The sequence below is a fragment of the Pinus tabuliformis genome, chromosome 9 (genome assembly GCF_031772625.1).
Source record: "Pinus tabuliformis cultivar Carrire ecotype Pingquan chromosome 9, CPIR1, whole genome shotgun sequence".
In the NCBI taxonomy this organism is placed as follows: domain Eukaryota; kingdom Viridiplantae; phylum Streptophyta; class Pinopsida; order Pinales; family Pinaceae; genus Pinus; species Pinus tabuliformis.
The window spans coordinates 806,866,080-806,892,923 of record NC_142307.1 but is presented as its reverse complement, the minus strand read 5'-3'; the positions used below and the strand labels follow the sequence as shown (position 1 = coordinate 806,892,923).

General features: G+C 38.3%; 2 long non-coding RNA genes across 2 annotated transcripts; both read left to right on the top strand.

Annotated features, from left to right (window-relative positions):
* The first annotated feature begins 9,371 nt into the window (after positions 1–9,371).
* On the top strand, positions 9,372–10,165 carry LOC149151223 (uncharacterized). The gene is made up of 3 exons (XR_016262373.1): positions 9,372–9,492; positions 9,608–9,666; positions 9,785–10,165. It is a non-coding gene; the product is annotated as an uncharacterized LOC149151223 (long non-coding RNA).
* A 6,803-nt stretch (positions 10,166–16,968) lies between these two features.
* LOC149151222 (uncharacterized) lies at positions 16,969–17,356 on the top strand. The gene is made up of 3 exons (XR_016262369.1): positions 16,969–17,034; positions 17,150–17,208; positions 17,327–17,356. It is a non-coding gene; the product is annotated as an uncharacterized LOC149151222 (long non-coding RNA).
* The last annotated feature ends 9,488 nt before the right edge of the window (positions 17,357–26,844 follow it).

Sequence of the window (26,844 nt, the reverse complement as noted above, 5' to 3'; positions counted from 1 at the left end):
AAAAAATTCTCTGTTTCACCTTGCAAATCTTCACGCTGTTGTGTAAAAAAAAATTCCTTACATATGCCCTGTTGTGTTCCTCACATTACATTTCAACTACAAAAGAAACATTCACACTATCGCTACTGCGCATTCCCATTACATATGTTCAACAATAAAAAACATTACATTACATTCGCTGCTGCGAATTTTCTTTCGTTTTCACTCAACGAAGAAGTTTCTTTACGATGATGCATTTTTACTTACATTACATATGCGATGAACACAAAAACATGACAATACATATTTTTACTTGTGCCATAAAACCAAAAAACTACACCCATGGATAAAAAACTAATAAAATTAAAAACTTACCTACATTTACCAACCCATAGTAAATTTCATTAAATGTTTTACTGGCGGTCAAAATGAAACTTTTACTCCACGTCAATTTCATGTTGCAGGCCTGTACGCAAACTTTGATTTCAATCGACGGTGGTCAGCCTTGCTTTCAATCGAACGGCTGACGGTAATATCGCAAGGACTTATTTACTGAAGTTTACGCTCCGGGAAAAAACACTTTTGCAAAACTGCCAGCCATGTGTGAAACGATGGATGTTATCGCTGCCCCTTCTGAGAATACCATTTCTTGGTGAAAAGCAGTGCGACAAGAGACGGGCGGTTTTCCAGAATTAATAACGCGGCAGTTAGAATTATAATTTCAACACTCCCCTCTAATTTCAAGTGCTAGGTTATCAGTCATACCCAGACATTTCCTCAAAAATTCAAAATTTTTATGTCCCAATGGTTTGGTCAAAATATCAGCAACCTGCTCCTGAGTCCTACAGTGTTGTAAAACAATTTCTCCATTGTTTACCAATTCCCTGATGTAATGAAACTTTGTGTCAATGTGTTTCGTTCTCTTATGAAACACAAAATTCTTGGATAATGCAATAGCTGAGCTATTGTCACAAAAAATCACAGTTCCTTTTGTTTGCTCTTGGCATAAACTTCTTAACGTCCTTCTCATCCAAACTGCTTGACATGCTGCTGTTGTAGCTGCCACATATTCTACCTCTGTTGTAGACAATGCTACAATAGGCTATTTTTTAGAAACCCATGAAATAGCTCCTAAACCCATGTGAAAAACATAACCGGATGTGATTTTCCGATCATCTACACTTCCAGCCCAATCACTATCAGTGTATCCAATTAAATCTGAACATTCTAAAGTAGTATATAAAATGCCAAACCTTTTAGTACCTTTAACATACCTCAGAATTCTTTTTGCTGCCTGCCAATGTGCTTCTTTTGGCCTCTCCATGAATCTGGAAATTAAACTAACAGCAAACGTTATATCCAGCCTAGTTGCAGTCAAATACATGAGGCTGCCAACTATGTTGTTGTACAAACTAGGATCAAAATCCTTGCTGCTGTCCTCTTTGCTGAGTTTTAATCCCATCACTGTGGGAGTGATTGCTGCTTTGCTCTCCTGCATATTAAATCTTTCCAACACTTTATTAACATATTTCGCTTGTGAGATAAAAATCCCATTTCCATTTTGTTCTACTTCTATTCCTAAAAAGTATCTCAACAAACCCATGTCAGTCATTTCAAATTCTTCTTTCATGATTGTTTTGAAATTTTCAATAAAATAATCATCATTACCTGTGAAAATAACATCATCAACATACAACACAACAATTAGTATTTTACTATCCTTTTTTTTGATGTAGAGGGTGGATTCTCCCTCAAACTTTTCAAATCCATTTTCTAGTAGATAGGAATCTATCCTACTGTACCACGCTCTTGATGCTTGCTTCAGCCCATAAAGAGCTTTCTTCAATCTGCACACTTTGTGCTCTTGGCATTTCTTTTCATAGCTTGGAGGTTGTTCAATGTAAACCTCTTCCATTAACACTCCATTTAGGAACGCTGACTTCACATCCATTTGGTAAACTTTCCACTTGTTTTGTACTGCTATAGACAGCACTGCTCTCACGGTTTCCATTCTAACAACCGGTGCGAAAGTTTCCTCATAGTCTCTCCCATGTTGCTGCTTATATCTTTTGACAACAAGTCTTGCCTTGTGTCTTTCTATTTTGCCTTCAGCGTTACTCTTGGTCTTGTAGACCCATTTAACTCCAATGAATTCCTTTCCTTTTGGTAGTTCAACTAAATCCCATGTCTTGTTTCTTTCTATGGCATTGATCTCCTCATCCATAGCTTCTATCCATTTCCTATCCTTAATTGCTTCTTCGAAATGAACAGGGTCATCAACATGACAATATAAAGCAAACAAAGAGTTCATATCTTCATTTTCTACCTCTTATTCATAAATGTCATTTAAATTTCTGAACTTCTTACCTCTTTCATTTGGTGTACAAGTGCTTGAAGAAGCACTTGAATTTCCTCCTTTTGATGTGCTTGGAGAAGCACTTTAATTTCTCCTCAAGGGTGTCCCTTGTTGTTCTTGTGTTGGTGCTGCTATTTGGGGATGTATTTCAGCCATCTCCTCATCATCTTCATCATATGACAAAGAGTTTTTAACATTCACTGTTTTCTCTATGCTTCCATCCCAAGCTTCCTCCTCAATGAACTGAACATCTCTACTCACAATGAGCTTCTTGGTGGATGGGTTATACAACCTGTAAGATTTGGATTCCTCACTGTATCCAATGAAAATACATTTCTCCCCTTTGTTGTCCAACTTCTTCCTTAGTTGATTTGGAATGTGTGCATAAGCCACACATCCAAAAACTTTCATGTGGGTGACTCCTTGCTTTGTCCCACTCCATGCTTCCTCCAGCACTCTATTCATGACTGCTTTTGTTGCGCTTCTATTCAAAATGTATGCTACACAATGTACAGCTTCAGCCCAATAATCATTTGGAAAATGCTTTGCCTTTAACATACTCCTCGCCATATCCATGATTGTCCTATTCTTCCTTTCGGCAACTCCATTTTGTTGCGATTGTACCTAGTGGTAAACTGCTTATGGATTCCATTTTCTCTACAAGAACGTAGAAATTCTTTGGAGACATACTCACCTCCTCTATCAGTTCTTAGAACTTTGATATGCAGCTCGCTTTGGTTTTCAACAAGTGCTTTGAAATTGCAAAATCTTTCAAACACTTCACTTTTGTTCTTCAGGAAATAAACCCAAGTTTTTCTAGTAAAATCATCAATAAATGTTAGTATGTAGTGGCTGCCTGCAAGTGATGGAGTTTGCATCGGTCCACATAAATCTGAGTGGACAATCTCTAAGGGTGCTTTTGCCCTTATGCTTTTCCCAGATGGAAAACTTTCTCTGTGTTGTTTCCCCAAGATACAACCTTCACAAAGGCTATCTGGTTTCTCTATCAATGGTAATCCTCTTACCATTCCTTTTCTGTTCAACAAGTTAAGACCTCCAAAGTTGAGATGTCCAAATCTCAAATGCCACAACCAATTTTCATCTTTTGGTTCGCTTTGGAAAGCCTCTTGTGTCACTATTGCAATTTCTTTATTTTTCAAATCTGCTTTCATCCTGAGAGGGAACATCCTGTTCCTTGTCATCTTCACTTCAGAAATACATTATTTGTTGGGTTTTTTATCCATGATGGTGCACACATCATCCACAAAGAAAACATTGTAACCCTTTTGAATAAGATGTCCAATACTTAAGAGGTTACATTTCATTCTAGGAACATAATAAACATCTGCTATGGTTTTCTTTTCACCTTTCTTTGTTAAGACATTTACTTCTCCTTTTCCCATAACAGAGACTTTATTATCAGTCCCTAGTGTGGCTTGTGATTTTACACTTTGATCTAACATAGAAAACAGGGCTATGTTTCCTGTCATATGGTTGCTGCAACCGGAGTCTAGAAACCATACATCTTCACTCTTTTCTTCAGCCATATTACAAGCTAAAAAAATATATATTTTGGCTGATATTTTCACTAGTGAAATTTGCACTAGTTCTATTAATCATATCATGCTGCTTCTTCCTACATTCATTTGCATAATGCCCATATTTTTTACAATAATGACATTGGATTTATCATACCTTTGTCTTTGAGCATGATGTTGTCCACTTTGTTGGCTGTTGCCTTGGCCTTGGTTCTGATTTGGATTGCTGCCTCTTCCTTGAGCATTTGCTGGACTGTTCCCTCCACCTCTGTTTTGGCTTCTGCCTCTTCCTCTCTTGTTTCCTCTGCCTTGACCTCTTTCTCTTCCAAAGGACATCTGGGTCTTAAAGGCATGCTCTAGGGATAAGTTTTCATTTTTACTCAATCTCTGCTCATGTGTTATCAGTGATGCATGTAGTTCATCAATTGAAAAGTTTGTGAGATCCTTTGTCTCTTCTATGGTGGTGACAATCACATCGAACCTTAAAGGTAGGATCCTCAATAGTTTCTCCACAATCCTCCTTTCTTCAAGAATCTCTCCATGAGACCTTATCTTAGTGACCAGACCAATTACATGTGTGAAGAATGAGTCAATATTATCTGACTCCTTCATGCAAAGATTCTCAAAATCTCTCCTCAGCAACTGTAGTTTTACTGTCTTCACTTTCTCCATGCCCTGATAGGTTGTCTTGAGAGTTTGCCATGCTTCTTTGGATGTCTTGGCTGTTGTTATCCTTGGAAACACACTCTCATGCACTGCTTGATACAAAAAGCAGAGGGCTTTAGAATCCTTCTTCTTATGCTCTTCAACAAATCTTTCTCTGCCTGAGTTAAACTGTTAAACTCATTTTCATCTGTTGATTCTTCAAAGCCATTTTCAACAAATTCCCATAAGTCTTGGGAAGCAAGCAGAGCTCTCATGGTTATTGCCCAATAGTCATAGTTTTTCCCATTAAATTGTGGGAGCTGAGTATTACAGATACCCATGCTAGTGCTGGCTCCAGCCATTCTTGCACTCTTAACTATGCTTCAAAATACTTGACTGTGTATTTAAAAATCACTGACTGTCTTCAACAGTAACACAAAAACTAGCTTGAGAAATACCTTGGATTCTTTCTTGACTGAGTCTTCACTCTGCTGGAGAAGCTGCTGCAGCAAGAAATCCTTCCTTCAGCTTCTTTGACACCTTCAAAGAGCCTGGACAAGCTCTGATACCATGTTGGGAATTTCTGATGATTCCAAACAAAAAACTGAACAGAGAATAATGCTCTGTTTTAATCACTGGATCTTAACACAAGGAAGCTAAAATTGTTTTCTAGGAAGAACAGAGTTTTTCTCTTGCACAAAGAAACTTGTATTCATTAAAACAACTGTTGTTACAAAACATTCTTCCTCCAACAGAGGGATTCTCCAAGACTGCTTCAGATGCAGTTAAAAAAAAATTACTCTGTTTCACCTTGCAAATCTTCACACTGCAAAAAAATTACTCTGTTTCACCTTGCAAATCTTCACACTGCTGTGTAAAAAAAAATTCCTTACATATGCCCTGTTGCGTTCCTCACATTACATTTCAACTACAAAAGAAACATTCACACTAGCGCTGCTGCGCATTCCCATTACATATGTTCAACAATAAAAAAACATTACATTACATTCGCTGCTGCGAATTTTCTTTCGTTTTCACTCAACGAAGAAGTTTCTTTACAATGCTGCGTTTTTACTTACATTACATATGCGATGAACACAAAAACATGACAATACATATGTTTTACTTGTGCCATAAAACCAAAAAACTACACCCGTGGATAAAAAACTAATAAAATTAAAAACTTACCTACATTTACCAACCCATAGTAAATTTCATTAAATGTTTCACAGGCGGTCAAAATGAAACTTTTACTCCACGTCAATTTCATGTTGCAGGCTTGTATGCAAACTTTGATTTCAATCGACGGTGGTCAGCCTTGCTTTCAATCGGACGGCTGACAGTAATATCGTAAGGACTTATTCGCTGAAGCTGCCAGCCACGTGTCAAACGATGGATGTTATTGCTGCCCCTCCGGAGAATACCGTTGCTTGGTCAAAAGCGGTGCGATAAGAGATTAGCGGTTTCATAACGCGACAGTTGGAATTATAATTTCAACATACAACGTTATTCATGTAGTTGGGTCTAGAATGTGGATCTGTTTGTTGTAGCTGTGTGCCCTGGAGCAGAGCCAACAATGCTTGCTCACTAGAGAGGCACAAGGTTGTTATAGATTTGAAGTTGTAGGTGGCTGTTGGAGGGCCGATCTGTTGGAGGGATGATCTGCTACGTTGACCAATTTTGCGCGTATGTGTGGAGACCCACTAAAAGCCATGAAGGAGAGGCAGATCTAGATCCAGTGTGGACGAGTTTTGAAGGCTGACTTTAAAGTGGCCAAAGATTGAAGACTCCTGCAAATAATTGTTTTTTATTAAGGATTTGTTGCTCTAGGTTGACTCGGTGTTGTGGCTGAACTAAAGGCGGCAGACTGTGTGGAGTCGAGGATGTGATTTGTATGTGGAGTGAGTCAGTGTTGCATCATGGAGCTACATGTGAGAGGCGTATTTCCAATTTTGTGACAAATTGATTCTCAGTGTTGGTAGTAGAGGTTCAAGCCTGTGCATGGGAAGCCTTGTTCTTTGACATCATTGTGCATTGAGAAGCTGAGAGTAAAGCTCAATGTAAGAGGAGTAAACCTCTTTTGCGTCTTGAATATCACATTGTAAACCTGAGTTGTGGAGCAATTGCTGTGTTGCGTATGGAGAAGGCCGCTTGGAGTCTGCTATGGTATTGTGGAGTGTTGTAGTTTGTGTTTTATTGTTTGATCGTGATTTCTTGCTGCATGTGGAGACGTGTCTGCTTGATAGATGGTGGAACTGGTTTTGTCAATAGAACTCCTTCAGAGACGATTTGTCTTGGCCTTGCTGCTGAGGCCGCAGATTAGGTTGGTAACAAAAATCCGAAACAGAACCTATAAAGGCGCTGAAGGGGTTGAAACTTGAGAGTGATGATAAGAAAAATAAGAAACTCTCTCCTGCTATTGTTTTGTTCCATCCATAATAATAAGTGTGATACTACTGGAGGAGGAGCGTGATACTACAATGAAGGAGTGTAAGGAGAGCCAACGGGAGATCCACTTGACAGGTAACGTGAGGAGAGCGAGTGAAGGAGATTCGCTTGGAACGCAGCATGAGGATAGCTAGCGAAGGAGATTCGCTCGACAACCAATGTGTTGAAGATGCGTGGTGGGAATCAGCGTGGCTAAGTGGAGATGGAGGAAACAAGGATTCCCCTTCTGACTGTTGGAGAAGCGGAGGAGCATCTCTGCACTCACAAACTCATCTTGGTGAGTGTGAATCGGAATGAGCACGGGCTTATAATCAGGAGAGTATTCTCTCACGCAATGCCTACTGAGGTGGAACACCTCATGTCTGCGTCCAGTGATGACTTCCAACGCTTTCGTCACTGAACTATGCTCGATGGGACATAATTATTTCAGTAAAGAGGCAGTGAAATGTGTTGTGGTATATAACATAACTAAGCGACAAAAATTTGATCATGCCCATTGGCTCGAGGAGCTGAGAGGCCATGCTGATAGTAATATTATTATTATGCTCATAGGTAAAAAATGTGATCTTAGTAACTTGCGTGTAGTTCTGATAAATGATGCAAAATAATTTTTTTCAGAGGAAGGTTTGTTTTTCTTAGAAACTTTTACACTCTAGGCAATTAATGTGGAGAGTGCATTTTTAACTATTTTGACATAAATCTACAGGATAATCAACAAAAAGTCCCTCATTGCAAATGATGATAAAGGATACGGAAATTCAACGTTGTCACTAGGCACCAAACTTAATGTTCCCGTGGAAGTCTCAAAGAACAAAAATTACTGTGGTTCAACATGATAACTTGTTGATTTGGTATATCCTTTCCTTCTAATGGTCTCGGGTATTCGTTATTGGTGAAAATATAAAGGAGTTGCGCATCTAGTGATGTGAAAATATTAAACACATGACCTTCAAGTAAGTGCAGGCCCTATGGTATGTTGTGTGTCAGTAAATCGGTGTTGGAAAAAAAAAGGGAGGTCCAACGTTGAAGGAAACATTTCGGTTTTTTTTTGGAGCAGAGCCCAGTGATAAGGAGCAGAGTCGTGCTGGAAACGCTTTCAACAATATACTTGCAGAATGTTGGATATTCTTCGCTCTATGGCATGCAATCCGTTGAGAATTGCTACAACTTCGAAAGAGGAGGATTCGTTCCACATAGATGGCTGTGGCTCACTGTGGAGAAAATGATAGATTTGTTGTTGTGACCGCTGTATGGAGATGCTAAAAAAGGAGAGTTGCGTTTGACCTGGGATGAGGTCGGAATTGGTCAGAGAAGGTGACTTGGATTGGTGGCGGAAGAGTCTACCAACTGTTGACTTGGCATTTGTTGTTGAAGCGTATGTGGAGGCCGAGCTTGGCATACTTCTGGAGGAGATTGCATACTAGACTGCGCGGAGACATAATAAATAAGTTGACTAATTGAAAAGGGTGCGATTGGTGGAAACATCATCGAATTCGGTATCAGCCATTTGAATCAACAAGTCTCACAGTGAGCATAGCCGGAGGGTTGAAGAGTTGGAGCTGGAAATTTTCAAGTCCTTTAAGGGCCTTCATAAATTCGAAGAGATGGAGTAATAAGGCCAGTAATGAGGATGTCGCTGAGATTGACAGAGGCTACTTTCTATGTGAAAATTCCATTTTTTTATATATATTATAGATGGATCAGTGCACAAATGAGATTTGAACAGTGAACTTGTTGCCATTGTGTGATGTGCTAGTGGTTCTGCTTGTCCATCATCTGTTGAACCTGTGGCTGATTGAAGACTGCGTATGGTGATCTAGTGTTGTGGGTGCATTTTCAAAATTTATCTTGGTCTCAGAGGGGTTGCGACTTCTGTGTTATTTTTTTTATGCATTTCGTGGGATGTATTGCACTGAAAAAGTGACTGGGGAGGTCCTAGCATGCAAATCCATTGCAAAGGACATATTGGTGACGTTTGTGTCACGTCCCCATGGGAATATACCATAAAAAGAAAATTTACTTATAATGCTAACCCTTTATATACATGCATATCAACCTTAATAATACCAAGTAATTATTTAATTCTTGATTACCGACATGTAACTGGGTTATATACGTGTGTTAATTCTTTGACAATTCATAACTCCCTTGATATTTATATACACGGCATTATGTTATCGTTGTATGGCTTGTCTGTCATGTTCAATGGTACCATACATCCACCCAAGCGCCAGGTGTGAGGGAACATTAATGGCTCATCTACCCTGGCCAGGTGGCTGGCATCATACTCGACACATGTGAAACTTTGGAGGGAACGCTGTTGATGCGCGCCAACTCCCATCCGAACGAACGGTGAGGATCTTCCGAGCTGATCTAAGGGCTCACAATGAATTCAGGGTTTAGTGGGTTTATTAAAATCTCGGGCCGCAAGACTCGGGTTCATTTGCACCTGTTCAGTTGGTGGTGCTCACTTCTGCTCCACGGATCCTTTCTGCTCTTAGTGCCGGCTCATTTCAGTCAACCCAGGTAATATCCGCCGAGTCTCAGCTATTACACATGGCTCATTATCTTTGATAGTATCGTTGTCACAGGTTATTGTTCTGGTTATATTAATCTAACCTCAAGTTTTTGGATTGTGCAGGCACCGGCTCCTTGGTCTCCATTCCGCGACAGGTATTCCAGGAATCCGGAACATACCAGGTATTTCCCTTACGTAGGTTTGTAGATTCACAGTGTATTTGAAATCTTAAGGATTTATATGCGGATTCGATCCTTCGACCTGGGGTTTCCTCCTGACAACTTTCACCTGTTGTCTCAGGTTTACCCTCTTTGGTCAAACCGGGTTAGGATAAGCGGTAGGCCTCCTCGTGCCGGAGCCGTGCCTAATCTGGTTATGCAATATTGATATATATGTATTTTGTTTCTCATTCAGTTTGTAAATCTTACTTTGGAAACTCACGGCAACCCTTGCCGGAACTTGGTTTAAGTCAAGACTGTTATTTAACTCTTCTATTGTTATATACCCGCAATGAGTTTTGTCGGATGTAATGCATATTTGCCGAGACCAGGATTTACCCTCGGTTCTCTGGTTATCTTACGAATTGTCTAGTGCCATACCCTGCGGGGTTCTCTGTTTCATGACATTGGATATACATATATAGGAATGAGTTGCTTCTTTGAACGCACAAAGCGTATTTGCATTTATCTTGGTTATATCGAGCATTCGTTTGTCTGTGTTTTATGTGATTCCACTCTTCAGATTTGTTATGGGGTTTTTATTTATTAAGCTACGGCCGTTTGTCTTTTAATAAACTGGCTTAACCCCTCGAGGGTTTGATAATACTCACAAGGGTTTGTGGCATTGAAACCCTCTGTTCACACAACCTCTCGTACCTGAGACGGAGGTTAAGTGACCGCTGTCACAGTGTTCTGGGCTTATAGAGCGCCTCTCAGGTTATTAATATGTTTCATTACAGACATAAATGTTTATATTCATCTATCCGAGGTTGCATATATTGTAGAATGAGACCCTAAGTACTGGGTTTCGATGAGTTACCTCTGAGAACGGATTTCCGTATAGCATGAGGCACACAATGTCTTCTGTGGTTTCGTGATTACACAGTTATTTAACATATATGTTGTTTTCCGTTCCTACAGTTATAGTGCGCATGGTTGTTTTTCCCCATCGAACCATTCATGCATTATCGCTGTGTTTTACTGTTATGCTGTTAAGAACTTTATAAGGTTTCTCATACGACTACAGATAGTCATGAAGCGATTCATGCAGCCAGTTATATCTTGGGTTTTCTCACATCTAATGTGTTTCGATTCTTATGGTTTATGCATTAACTGCTACAGCGTTCTCTTATCGGCTCTATCTGTAGATTGTATGTAATCTTACAGCTTCCAGATATCAACTCGGTCTGTAGCTTATGTACTGTTTACAGCTTTCATTCAGCTAACATACATTTGTATCATATTTATCATGCATTGATATAACATTTAGTTCACCATCGATGAGTTTAAACAGACAGCAATATAGACTCATAGAGCTATATGCAATACTTCCATTAACTAAGTAGTTAACTATCACTCAGAAAACTGAAGCTTCACTGTACTTTCTTTTATATACCAGTATACAGAATATAGAAAGCTAATCTGGTAACAACCCATACCTGTTCTGTCAGACACATGAATTTCAATGCTCCAGAATTTCACCTGCAACTTGTAGGTTTGCTCTTATCCACCCAACCATGAGATCCAGTGATACCTTGGATTCTCCCCCCGAGCTGTCTTGCAGGCCTGCAGCCCTCAACAAGACACTTGCACAGTTGTGCTAGGGTTATCTGGTCCTGACCAGACTTAACCCTCTATTTATTTTCTTTCCTTTTTCCGTTCTTGGAAAAGATTTCCCTCTCTTCCTCTGTCTGTCTCTATTATATATTCAGACGTCTCCCAACCAAGATACAGATCGAACACGTGACCTTTAATCATATTCTGTCTCACGCTCTTCCATCCCCCCAAGACCAGCATCCCCTCGTTCCATTTTACAGGAATCAAGAATCGGTTCAATAACTGATCCAAGAATCAGTTCAACAACTGATTCGTAAGTTTTTTTTTTAATTTAGAATTACTTTTTACTCAGGGTAGTTGCAAATAGGGATATGACATACTCCCCCCCTTAACAGGAACACCGTCCTCGGTGTTCATTTCTGGTTGGAACTTTAGATTGTATTCAAGGTATAATCATCTAATCCATACACAATGATGATCCTTCCTCTTTGGAATCCAAGATTTCATTCCAATTAATGACAATACCCGAAACAGTAATGATATGATCATAAGAAATATCATTAGTTATAAGCATCAATAATCATAAGCATTCGTAATTGCAAAATATGCTTGCCACCACCTGGCCCTTATTCATTCATAATAAACAATTCTGTGTCAACTTACCATAGCTTACCATCTTATGCTTTGAAAATCATGAATACTTTCATGTAAGCCTTTTAATAGAGGTTGGACAATTCTTCAACCTTCCATGGTAAATAGTTCCTGTAATATATGACTAACAAATTCAACCACATTAGTCACTATATTTTGAGTCAAATGAGATACTTTTGACTAGCAATCAATTGTGCAATGTTAGATGCTTTCTAAATCACAGTACTTTTACAAGTACTTAAAGAGCACTAACACTAATCATCAAATGATGAATCACTGCTCACGTGCACACTGAACGAATTCTCACTAAAGACATTCGTAAAGTACTTCGAGAAGTACCAAAAGAGCACCTAGCCCTCTAATCATCAAAACAGTCAATCACTGCATTAAGCAAGAATTGTCTTAGCTCCCGCTAAGATTAGTAATACACAAGGAATTAACATTTCCATTAACTCCTTATATAGAATTCATCATCAACTTATCATATAGCTGATTCGTTCATTTCTTTAGCTATGAGCACCATAATAGGCTAAAGAATTCCCCAATCCATGGGAACTGGTTTCCACAACCAAACCGAGTCATTTTCACATCCAGATAGTTTCTTTGATAGAGACCTTACCAGGTCTAACATGGAAGTCCACTGGCCAACCAGCTCAAGAATTCCAGGGAGAGTAAATCTGGGCAGACAAATACCATCAACCCCTCCGGGCAGGTAGCTGCCATCAACCCAAGGCATTCCAGCCTTTCACAATCCGGGCAGACAAGTACCATCAACCCCTCCAGGCAGGTAACTGTCATCAACCCAAGGCATTCAAGCCTTTTACAATCCGGGCAGACAAGTACCATCAACCCCTCCAGGCAGGTAACTGTCATCAACCCAAGGCATTCAAGCCTTTTACAATCCGGGCAGACAAGTACCATCAACCCCTCCAGGCAGGTAACTGTCATCAACCCAAGGCATTCAAGCCTTTTACAATCCGGGCAGACAAGTACCATCAACCCCTCCAGGCAGGTAACTGTCATCAACCCAAGTATCCGCGATTGTCTGGCATGTTAAATTTCTCTTTTATTACTCTTTCTCAAAGTAATTTACACAATGAACCATATAATCATTATCATTAACAAAATAAACATGCATGTACACCATGCATTTACACTTATCCCTCATCCTGGTCCACAACATCTAGTTCGATGGAACATATCTATCATACACGTTGTATGCATGCAAATTTCCAAATATCATAATTCATGCATATCATATAACCTCATTCTTTCTCATTTGTGATTGCAATTCACATTGCAGCAATTTACGTGATGAGTTTTCTTGTTGCCATTACGCTACCGCTACTTAATCCCATCAGCAACGTTAGTTATGGATATGCATCAGTTAACACGTATTCCATTTCCAGGAATGTGCATGCACACAATACTGTCATGTATAAAAGCATATGCAAACACTCATTAACGTATAAATGTCAACAACAGTTGAGTTAATAATCTAAACATTTCCAATTTTGCCATAGCCTGTTGTTCCAATTCAAATCATCATTAACGGAGTATTATCTTACGTTTACTATGGCTAGCTTTAGTCATGCATCGTTAGTGTAATTAAACATAATTTCTCTAACATACGAGAACATAACTCTTATGTCACGATGACTAATCTTTGTGCATACTATTGCTTATCATATAAGCCCTTCTTTAATGTATGCAACACTTACTCCCTTCACTAGAAGACCACCATCATTTCATACGACAAACCACATACCTCTTTCTTAAGGAAGTCATTTTAATCCTCATTTCTCTATCTTTCGATGTGAGGATTTCTCAAGATTCCCTTTCAAGAAATTATTAAAGATGTCTATCTTTCGGCATAAAAACCAAGATACAAAAACAAGGTTTACTTATCCTTTATGCATCAAATCAAGCAATCAACACAGCTCTTCCATCAAGACAATCTCTCCAAGAGAGTATTATTTTCAAGGAAACTATCATGACCACTTTCTCTAAGTACGCACAGTCTCATAATTCCAAAGTCAAAATAGCTACCAATATGCAACATGTGTTCTCCTAACACAATTACTTTACTTTAATGCACGTAGTTCTTTTCATGAAACAAGTAAGGATTTTGGTTCTTGTATGAACACTATTCTAATGTGTCTTTAAAGGACAGAACCTTTATTTCCATTTTCAAGAACTCTCTTAAAATCCTTTATCTTCATACATGAAGTATGCATACTCTTAGGATGAGACTATATTTATGTATATAGGTAATATACTCTTTCCTCAAGAAATTAGGGATAAATATCTATGTGCCTAGAAGCACATCCTTAGTTATCTTTTATCATGCATGTAATGCATAATCATTTCACTAGAACTTAGAGACTAACTAGAATCATAATGCAATTAGCATATATATATATATATATATATATATATATATATTTTCCAAGAAGCTTTTATCAAATAAAGATACATATTTTAATTCAAGAAAACTTGACCACCTTCCATGCTATGTCCTCGGGACATTTATATGCCTCATCCTCTTCTCTCAAGAAGATACTTTGGCTATATTTAGCAAGGATTTTATTCCAAGAAAAACAACGAGAGACAAACATTTCTCTCACAAGACTCTTATGCCTCATCCTCTTCTCTCAAGAAGATACTTTGGCTATATTTAGCAAGGATTTTATTCCAAGAAAAACAACGAGAGACAAACATTTCTCTCACAAGACTCACATGTAGTCCGACTAGGAGGAACTACCAATTCTTTTACTAAGAAGCATATAAAATAACCAATTCTTTTACTGCAGGTGTTATCATAAGAAAACATATAAACAGTCAATCTTTAACTGCATGCCTTATCCCATTTTCTTTACCAAGAAAATCTATAAAAGAACCATTCTTTTATTGCATGCATTCAAATACTTTCTCTACTAAGAAATCATATAAGACATTCATATGTGTTCTTCAAGAAAGTGGACAAGACACTTATCTTATCCCTGGATCAACATGCATAACTAACAAGTTAAACCACCCTTACCGAAAGCAATGGCTCTACTTTATGCGATTAGAAGCATAATCTCCTAAGTGTCACACACGCACCAGAGTTACCACTTGATGCTAGACGCAACAACTATCATAACAGTACTATGTGTCCATTTCAGAACAATGACTTCAAGGAAGCATTACGAAAATCATTAACATCAATACACTATAGTTATCATTTTCCAACTCCTTAAGCATGGTCAAGGGAATACTCACATGCACATCAAGCACTATCTAGTCATTTCCAGACTTAGAGTTTTCTGCAAGATTCTGATACCCAAGCTTGCTCTATCTGGTCATCACCAGGCTTAGCGATTTCTTTTCCCATCTCCGTCTGTCCCTACAGCACGGTCTTCTTCCTTCTCCTTGCTTCCTTTTCCTTTGGAAGCATCTATAGCTGGGGAAGGTAGTTAGAGTTTACTGACAATTGTATTAACACAGGTAGTCCATTTATGTATAATTATCACATGTAATTATACCATGAATAGGTCCTAGAAATGTTACCCACTGCACATGCCTCTACAATTTACTTCACACTGGAATGCAACATGCATAAGAAATCCATCATTCCCATAGTAGAGATAAATTCAACCATCCTTACATCGAGGTTCCAATGGTTTTTATCTCTCAACAAGTAATGATAAACACATACCATGCTAATGGATTTCACTTAATTAGAGGGTAATCATCATTAAAACTATTAGGACATAAGCATATACTATTCATCATGCATTCTCATGGTGAATAAAATTAAGAACTCTTCTTATGAACAACTAGACTATAGCACAGAGAGAGTAAAAATCTTCATACACACATTCCATGCATGTGACATCAATCAACCTTCACTTGTTTACGAATTGTAACAATCTTAGTCCAATTGAATTAATGCATATAAGTTCTATGGGTTAGTCATACAACACTAACCAATCTCAACTACCAATCGTCTTCATGCATCCATGACAAGACTGAATCAAAAGTTAGTTATGAAAATCAAGTCTCGCTGCTTGACTCATTGCATGTTTTCAATATCTAAAGGGGTTCTTCTAATGTTCTTTTTAAAACAATTTTTCATCCTATTCAAGGATGTTCCCCCTGGTTATATTCATGCATTGGCCTATTAAGTTTCGTTCATTGTAATTTCAATCTAGTTCAATATATGCATTGTTGTTATTGCCATATGTGCAAATCAAAAGTTGGTAGTTGATCGTCACTTCCTCACTGAGTGTTCAATATTGTTCTTAAGTGTAATGAGTACTCAATATTGTTCTTCGGTGTGACAAAAGTTTCATTGTCTTTTATCCTCATCAGGAATTTAACGTTATGAACGTAGTTATGCAACAACTTATCACCTACTTCTCAAAGAAGTTATAAACATGAATCACACCTGTCACGCCAAAAGTAGTGTACGACATAAATGAATATGCGAATGATTAAACTCATACCTGAGTTAATGGCGTACTTCAATATCCTTTCCGCTTACCAATTCCCAAAGGCGCCAGTACTGCAACCTTTAGCTCTGATACCAAATTGTCACGTCCCCATGGGAATATACCATAAAAAGAAAATTTACTTATAATGCTAACCCTTTATATACATGCATATCAACCTTAATAATACCAAGTAATTATTTAATTCTTGATTACCGACATGTAACTGGGTTATATACGTGTGTTAATTCTTTGACAATTCATAACTCCCTTGATATTTATATACACGGCATTATGTTATCGTTGTATGGCTTGTCTGTCATGTTCAATGGTACCATACATCCACCCAAGCGCCAGGTGTGAGGGAACATTAATGGCTCATCTACCCTGGCCAGGTGGCTGGCATCGTACTCGACCCATGTGAAACTTTGGAGGGAACGTTGTTGATGCGCGCCAACTCCCATCCGAACGAACGGTGAGGATCTTCCGAGCTGATCTAAGGGCTCACAATGAATTCAGGGTTTAGTGGGTTTATTAAAATCTCGGGCCGCAAGACTCGGGTTCATTTGCACCTGTTCAATTGGTGGTGCTCACTTCTGCTCCACGGATCCTTTCTGCTCTTAGTGCCGGCTCATTTCAGTCAACCCAGGTAATATCCGCCGAGTCTCAGCTATTACACATGGCTCATTATCTTTGATAGTATCGTTGTCACAGGTTATTGTTCTGGTTATATTAATCTAACCTCAAGTTTTTGGATTGTGCAGGCACCGGCTCCTTGGTCTCCATTCCGCGACAGGTATTCCAGGAATCCGGAACATACCAGGTATTTCCCTTACGTAGGTTTGTAGATTCACAGTGTATTTGAAATCTTAAGGATTTATATGCGGATTCGATCCTTCGACCTGGGGTTTCCTCCTGACAACTTTCACCTGTTGTCTCAGGTTTACCCTCTTTGGTCAAACCGGGTTAGGTGGAGCCGTGCCTAATCTGGTTATGCAATATTGATATATATGTATTTTGTTTCTCATTCAGTTTGTAAATCTTACTTTGGAAACTCACGGCAACCCTTGCCGGAACTTGGTTTAAGTCAAGACTGTTATTTAACTCTTCTGTTGTTATATACCCGCAATGAGTTTTGTCGGATGTAATGCATATTTGCCGAGACCAGGATTTACCCTCGGTTCTCTGGTTATCTTACGAATTGTCTAGTGCCATACCCTGCGGGGTTCTCTGTTTCATGACATTGGATATACATATATAGGAATGAGTTGCTTCTTTGAACGCACAAAGCGTATTTGCATTTATCTTGGTTATATCGAGCATTCGTTTGTCTGTGTTTTATGTGATTCCACTCTTCATATTTGTTATGGGGTTTTTATTTATTAAGCTACGGTCGTTTGTCTTTTAATAAACTGGCTTAACCCCTCGAGGGTTTGATAATACTCACAAGGGTTTGTGGCATTGAAACCCTCTGTTCACACAACCTCTCGTACCTGAGACGGAGGTTAAGTGACCGCTGTCACAGTGTTCTGGGCTTATAGAGCGCCTCTCAGGTTATTAATATGTTTCATTACAGACATAAATGTTTATATTCATCTATCCGAGGTTGCATATATTGTAGAATGAGACCCTAAGTACTGGGTTTCGATGAGTTACCTCTGAGAACGGATTTCCGTATAGCATGAGGCACACAATGTCTTCTGTGGTTTCGTGATTACACAGTTATTTAACATATATGTTGTTTTCTGTTCCTACAGTTATAGTGCGCATGGTTGTTTTTCCCCATCGAACCATTCATGCATTATCGCTGTGTTTTACTGTTATGCTGTTAAGAACTTTATAAGGTTTCTCATACGACTACAGATAGTCATGAAGCGATTCATGCAGCCAGTTATATCTTGGGTTTTCTCACAGCTAATGTGTTTCGATTCTTATGGTTTATGCATTAACTGCTACAGCGTTCTCTTATCGGCTCTATCTGTAGATTGTATGTAATCTTACAGCTTCCAGATATCAACTCGGTCTGTAGCTTATGTACTGTTTACAGCTTTCATTCAGCTAACATACATTTGTATCATAGTTATCATGCATTGATATAACATTTAGTTCACCATCGATGAGTTTAAACAGACAGCAATATAGACTCATAGAGCTGTATGCAATACTTCCATTAACTAAGTAGTTAACTATCACTCAGAAAACTGAAGCTTCACTGTACTTTCTTTTATATACCAGTATACAGAATATAGAAAGCTAATCTGGTAACAACCCATACCTGTTCTGTCAGACACATGAATTTCAATGCTCCAGAATTTCACCTGCAACTTGTAGGTTTGCTCTTATCCACCCAACCATGAGATCCAGTGATACCTTGGATTCTCCCCCCGAGCTGTCTTGCAGGCCTGCAGCCCTCAACAAGACACTTGCACAGTTGTGCTAGGGTTATCTGGTCCTGACCAGACTTAACCCTCTATTTATTTTCTTTCCTTTTTCCGTTCTTGGAAAAGATTTCCCTCTCTTCCTCTGTCTGTCTCTATTATATATTCAGACGTCTCCCAACCAAGATACAGATCAAACACGTGACCTTTAATCATATTCTGTCTCACGCTCTTCCGTCCCCCCCAAGACCAGCATCCCCTCGTTCCATTTTACAGGAATCAAGAATCGGTTCAATAACTGATCCAAGAATAAGTTCAACAACTGATTCGTAAGTTTTTTTTTTTAATTTAGAATTACTTTTTACTCAGGGTAGTTGCAAATAGGGATATGACAGTTTGAGGATGTTCGGAGTGTGAAATTGGAGATCGAGATCATGAGTAGCCCGTCTGGGCACCCTAATGTTGTGGCCCTGAAGGAAGTCTTTGAGGAGGAGGAATATGTGCATTTGGTTATGGATCTATGTGCTGGTGGGGAGCTTTTTGACCAGTTGCAGAAACAGGGGAGATATTTTGAGCCCGATGCCGCAATATTGTTCAAACATCTCATGGAAGTGATGAAATATTGTCATGATAATGGGGTCGTGCACAGAGATCTGAAGCCAGAAAATATTCTTCTTGCAACAAAGTATCCTTCGTCGTTGATTAAGCTTGCTGACTTTGGAATGGCCACCTACTTCACACGAGGGTAGAAACTCAAAGGAACTGTAGGCAGCCCCTTCTACATAGCTCCAGAGGTTTTGTTCGGAGGATACAATCAATCAACATATGTCTGGAGTGCTGGTGTAATTATTTACATTCTTCTCAGTGGGATTCCACCCTTTTGGGATAAGGCAAAGTCGAAGATCTTTTGATGCAGTCAGAGAAGCCAAGATGAAATTTCCAAAGGATAATTGGGTTCACGGTAACGTGGAAGATTGGTGGTGAGTAATCTTGAGCTCGAGTCAGCATGGAATATTGGTATGTGGAGCATAGTGTATCATTGTTGGAGCATAGTTTATCAGTGTTGCAGAGTGGATTGTAGCGTATTACCATTGGAGGTGGTGTTAGGGAATTTTTTGTTTTCGCATAATTGCCTTATTCTGTGCATTTTTCCCTCATTCTAGTTGTCGAATTTGGCCGCCAGTATTACTCTTTGGTCTTTGTTGAACCGAACTGGAGTAAACCGAATATATATGAGAGTTAGTTGTTGGTGCATGAGTCAAGACTAGGCAGCTGCATTGAACGTGTTCTTAGAGTTTCATCTTGCAATAATAGATAGATAGTGTTGAGCGCTTTGCTAGTCTCCAGAAATGGCTACAAGAAGACCATCTTGGAAGTGCGTTGAAAGAGGTGATTTGGTTCATATTTATGAGATAGCTTAATAGGTATGGCCATCCTATTAGAGTTATGACAAAATGTGGACATGAGGGTAAGAACTTTATTTTTGTTTTTGGAATCTTGAATGTATTGAGCCTTATTGAGCCTAACTAACTCAATATAGGTATAGTCATTTTGTTGGAATTTGTGACTCTAATGGATGACAGATAAAGTATGGAGATCCAATTCCAGTAAGCCAAAATTAAAAATGAAAATGCCAAAGACTCAAAACTATAAATCCTACGACGAGTGAAAACTATGATGGAAACATTCAAGTGAGAAAGCAGTGATGTGCTCCAGTACATGAATGGTGTCCAAGATGTGTGGCAAAAGATCCAAGCAATAAAGGATCAAAGTTGGTTGCAACACCGAAAGCATAGTAAAAGTTTGTTTGAGTCTGTAGAATAGACTCATGACCATGATAAAGTATGAGTCACACATTGTAATTATAGCAAATCTACATGTCATATATTGTTTTGTAATGGGTAGCTGTGGTCCTTGAAATGTTTTATGTACCTATTGCTAGACCCAGAGAATCATGCATACCCCTTTGTTATGTGTTCCCCCTATTAGAGAGTTTTTAATACCCTAGAAAAGTGTTTTATGCGAGATGGATACACTTGGGTGGATTGTATTGATTGTAGACTCCATGAGGTGAAATTTTATATTTGGGGGGAGTTCATCGAGAGGTTGGATGAACCATGTACGTGAAGGACTTCCTAGTAGACTGGTGGTTGCAACGGTTTGGCACCCATGCATTTTGGTAGATGGTTGTTCCTTTATATGGACATCGACAATTTGATGATGTCCGCCTAAAAAATGTACAAGGTGTAATTGGTAGATTGGACCGGATGTAGATCTTTGCTGATTTAGATTGAGACAAGTAGTCATTAAGGGGGTGACTTGAAAATATAATTCCTACTTGTCTCAGTTGTGATTCTTTCTATGTAAAGGAGTTTGTTCCTATTCCTTAGGGGTTGTTTAGATCTAGTTGATTCCTAGATTGGTGTGTGGTTGAGATATTCTCTCAACCAATTGATTATGTGTCCAAGACAATTTCCCTATCTTGAGATAACACTTCATGTATATATGTAATCTGAACAATTGAAGTTTGATGTGCATTATTCAATTTTAAGTAGGTGTAGGTTTCCAATGGATCTTTTAGGTTTGAAGCTGATAGCAAGATATATTGGGTGATCTAATTTCAACCATTCCTTCTCAGCGGAAGGGAGATCATCTAACTCGTTTTTATCATTACCCTTGGAGGTGATGGTTTCAAAAAGCATCGACGTTGCTTTAGACACCAATGAAATTACATTGGCCGAACACCCTTGAAAATGGCTTGATTTAGGGCAATCCATATTGTCCAACATAAGTACTTCAGGAGCACCATCCAACTTCTCATAAAAATTGAGATTGATTTTATTTTCCATGGTGACTTTTGCTTCCAAGTGTCAAACATTTATTCCTAATTCCCTGGGATGCTAGAGATCGAACAATATTTGATCAAGTGTTGATTTCCATACCTGCAGGGAAAAAAGCAATGTCGAAAGAGATGCAAAATATCCTATTCTTCTTCCTGTCATAGGACGCATAGAGAAGGCCCAATAATATTTTGTTTCTTCAAATTTTCTGTTTTTAACACTTTCCCATGAATCATCTCCCAACATAAGAGGTTTAGTTTTGGCATCCCGTCTTTGTTCCATATTCTTCCCCAAATCCGATTTGCAAGTGGACATGGGAACTATTGTGTCAACAAACTATATCCTTCCCAAACTGAATATGAATTGGATTTACTACCTATCCAAGTACGTTGGTCCAACCTCATTGTTACTACAGGGGCACTTCGTTTTATAGCTCTTATTAGTGATTCCCAAGTATGCTGTAGATTGGAAGGAATATTAGGACAATAAAAACCAATCCATTTTCCTTGTTGATCCAAGCAAGAGATGTCAACAAGCCTTCTATATCCTGTATTGTTCATCCAGTGTGCCATTTCTTTGAATTGATCATTTTCTTGAGTTAATTTAACTAATGGAGTTATGTCTTTCCACAGGTGCATCCGCGCTCCATTTCCAGATTATCAGCCAAGATTATTAATTATGATAGGGTCAACTTCCTTACACAATTTCCAGATCCTGGATCCTTGCTCTAGCCATTCTTGTTGATCTAGTCTTAGTAGTCGACTTTTATGGAAATATTTATGTATAAATGCTAGCTTCCACCACTCCTTGGAGTCTGATAACAATCACCATACTATTTTGGCACCTGGGGTAAGATTCATCATCTTAGGCTCCTTAATGATTAAATCTCCAATAGCTTTGGGTAGACAGACTATGTTTAAGTTTACAAGATGAAATCAATTTTCATTGTTTCTTGTGCCTTGCCATAGGAATTTTCTTAAAAGACCATTAATTTTAAGAATAATATTCTTTGGTGCAACCAATCATGATCCCAAATTTATTGGAAGAGAGCATAATATAGATTTTATTAGAACCGTCTTCCCTGCCACTCCCCATGAATGGATTCACTTCTTAATCTTTTGGAAAACTTCCTCCCAGTCTTCTGATCTGGATATTCCCAAGGAGATTGGAATACCAAGATATTTGAAGGCCTTCCAATCAGGGACCAATGGAAACTCGAGATTCCTCAAAATCTCAAACAATATTGTTTCATCACAATTCCAACCATAAATATGACATTTCTTTTTGTTAACCAATCTTCCTGATAAAGCAAGGTAGCTTTCCAAAATTTTCTTGAAGCGAACTACAACAATCCTCGAGCCTACTCCTAGTAATAGGGTATTATATGTGAATTGGGAGTGATTCATTCTTTTGATATTCCTTGCTATAGTAAGCCCCACCAATTTTCCTTTGATCCTTGCATCTTCCAAATTTCTACTTAAGCTCTTGACCATGATGATATAAAGAAGATGAGACAACAGAAAACCCTACTAATTAGAGGAAATTTCAGCCTAAAAGTGGCCTCCTAAAGAAAAATAAATAAAAAAATAGTTAAAATAATAAAATAAGAGTAATGAATTTTGGAGGGAAAAGAATAAAACTACTTTTTTAATTATATTTGTGGCTTATCTCCTTATAAGTTTACTCAAATTTCAAGTGTAGACACTCGTTGGATGCGGAATTAAATTCTGCATCCAACAAATACCCATTATGCATACTTTTGAGAAGACCCACATTGATAAAAATTGTAGACACGTTAAAAAAGCGTGTCTACATTTGAAACTTGAGTAAACTTATAAGGCGATAAGCCAAAAATACAATTAAAAAAAGGCAGTTTTTATTCTTTTCCCTCCAAAATGTTTACATGTACCTCTTTTTAAATTTAAAGTTTTTTGATTAGTTTACATATTATGACATGGAAATTACGTGAAAATTTCATGGGCACTTTTAGGCTAAAATTTCCTCTAATGGACCTTAATCTTTCAAAAGCTCTATAGAAGGGAGTTGGTCAACCATTAACCAACGATGCTATCCATGGAAAAGCTACGCAAGCTTTAATCCAACGAATTAAATCTTTATGGAACCCCAATTTATTAAGCATTAAAAAAGGGAATGAATGCCTTACATGATCAAAGGCATTAACCTTGTCTAATTTAATTACCATTCCTAGTTCTCCTGCCTCCTTGCTTGAATGGATCGCTTGCTGCACAAGAATGATATTGCCCAAAATTTGGTTGTGTTGCATAAATCCTTCGTGGTTTTCCGAAATAATTTGGAGTATTTTGTTTAGCCTAGATGCTATGACTTTTGTCAGAATTGTATATGTTGAATTACACAATGAAATCAGGCGAAATTTGGAGAAGTTCCTAGGATTTGTTTCTTTTGGAATGAGAGCAAGGAAAGATGATTTTGTGGCTCCACTTATCTTCTCTTTCCATGTCGTACTGTTCAGTATGTGTAGAAAATATTTTTTATCAAAACCCAAAAGGTCATGTAAAAACTTATTGTAAAACCATGAGGCCCAAGGCCTTGTTTGGATCTAAACTCCAAACTGCATCCAAAACCTCCTCTTCATCTATTTCTCTTATTAATGACAAATTCCCTAATTTTATTACTATAATGGGAACACACTGGGGAAACTCTTGTTCTTGAGCCATCTCAATCATTCGTTCTTCACTCTAGAGCGATTGAAAATGTTGAAATTCTTATTGTTTTATTTCTTCAAAGGATGTGATCTCCCCCCTGCCTTTGGGGACTATCTATTTTACCGTGTTCCTTAGCTCTCTGGATTTGACCTGTTTTTGGAAAAAATATGAGTTTAGATCACTGGCCTGAAGCCATACACTTCACTATTTCAAATGCCATATTTCCTCCTTGTGTCAGCTAACTATAAAAAATTATTTTGTTAGTTTCCTTTCTCTATCAAAATGCCACGGTTCCACTGCACTTACTTCAATCATGCTCTGGTGTTTCTCCATATGCTTTACCAGATCCTTGTGCTTTTGCCTAGGAGGTTGGTATTTCTCTTTTAACCATGTTCTTAACCCTTGCTTGATTGACCTTAATTTTGTTTTCCATACATATGTTGGTGACCCTGTCACTGGAGTTTTCCATGTTTGCATGATTAGGTCCATTACTCCTTCCTCATTTAACCATACTGGCCTATATCTGAAAGAAATTGGCCCCATATGTTTCAAGCTCTATATAGACAAAGATATCGGGTGATGATCTGATTCACATTGAGCTTTAATCTCGGAGAAACAATTAAGCCCCTTTAGTAACCAATTTTTACACAAAAGAAACCTATCTAGACATGCCATAATGAATTCAGAACCACATCTTTGATTTGACCAGGTGAATTTACCAACCTTAGGAGGAACATCCATTAGGTCCCAACCATTAATCATGTCTTCCATCTGCTCTTCGAAGGGATCTTGGATAGGGCATCCTCCTCGTTTTTCCTTAGATCTGAGAATGGTGTTAAAATTGCCCCCCATAATATAGTTGTTATGCCAGGAGTTAGATTTGATAATATTTAGTGAATCCAAAAACTCTAATTTTTCACCATGCAGAACTGGACCATAATTTCTTATAACAGGGATGTGCTCCTTTGTATCTTTTCTTTCTAAAATTACTGCTAACCAGAACTGTGATTTCATACTGCCTATCAATTGGAAATGTAAATCAGGCGAATACATACTGAATCCTCCAAAGGCTCCTCGATAATCTTGTATTATGCCAACACTTTGTTTTAAAAATGTTTGTCTTACCTTATTCACATGTTTTTTTTTAGCTTTGTCTCTTGAAACAAAAGAATCCATCATTTCTCCTTCTTTGATATATCCCTAACGACCTAGGATTTTAAAGGTTTTCTAGACCCCTTATATTCCATGACAAAATTATCATTTAACTAGAGGGTTTTGAGAGGAACTGCCTACCTTTTCTGGAATTTATGATCCTTTAGGGCCTTTTAATTTTAGGATTTCTGAAATTACTAGTTGATTTCCCATTTTCTTGTTTTGTTCCACTTCTCTCTCTCAGACTACTTTTTTGGGAGGGCATCTTGTCTTTTTTTTAGTATTTTCAGTCTCATGACTGCTACCATCGTAAGCCCATTTTATATTTTGTGACATATTCCTAGTGAGTAAACCTGATGATGGTGAATCCCCTTCCACATTCCCAGATCGAGGAGTAGCGAGAGCCAATGGAGTTGTTTCCTATGTCGGCACTGCTTGTGATGGTTCTACTTCATGTATCTACTGTCCTTCTTCCTCATTTATTTCTCCTAGTTCGGTCTCTTATAAAATTTCTTCATCATTTGAACTCTTGTATCTTAGTCTAGATTGGGTGGCTCTTGACCATTTTTAAAGGAATTTTGTAGAGCATTGAAAGGATTTGATGAATTGGAAGCTCCATTCTTGTTTTGCCCAGGATGTTGCCTATTCCTAGTGTTTTTGTTTTTATTCTCTCCTCTTTTTTGTGTCTTCCATTGTCCCCCTTAATTAGTTGTTGGTGCAGATTCCTTGCTAGGAGCCTTCTTTCAATCCCTTACAAAGTGGTCGTATTCATGACAAGAGCAGCAGTTGAATGGAATTTTCTCATAGTCAAGGGTTTGAAAATGGGTCCAACCTTCCAGAGTAAGGTTAATTTATGAAGGAAATCCCTTCTCCAAATTTACTTCTACACGTATCTTTGTGCACGTGAACTGAGAACCCTTAGGTTCTTCTCAATCTAGTTATCGCCCTACATCGTTTTCAATGGTTTTGAAACGATCATCACTCCAACATGACAGAGGAAGCTAGGGAATTTTTACCCACATAGGAAGCACTGTAAGGATATCTTCATCTAGGTTAAAATTTAGTGTCCAATGATTCAGATACATACCTCTGGATCCAAAAAAATATGACCCATTTCTAAAGATTACGTCCTAATCCTCCTTTAATTCAAATAAAAAAGAAAAGAAGGCACTACCACATGCATATAACCTGATGTCTCCTTTCCTCTTCAATCTCCAGGTTTAGTCAATCCACGTATCCATAGAATGAGGATATGACAACATCCATGTAAATTTCTCGATGAGAGCTCTTTTATCAAAGGCGAAAGTCGTTCTCTTCGACCCTATGAGAAGGGCCACTGAGGGTATTGAGTCTGCCTTTTTGACAAACTTGGTCTGTGAATCTTTACTTCTAGGTCACTTTAAGA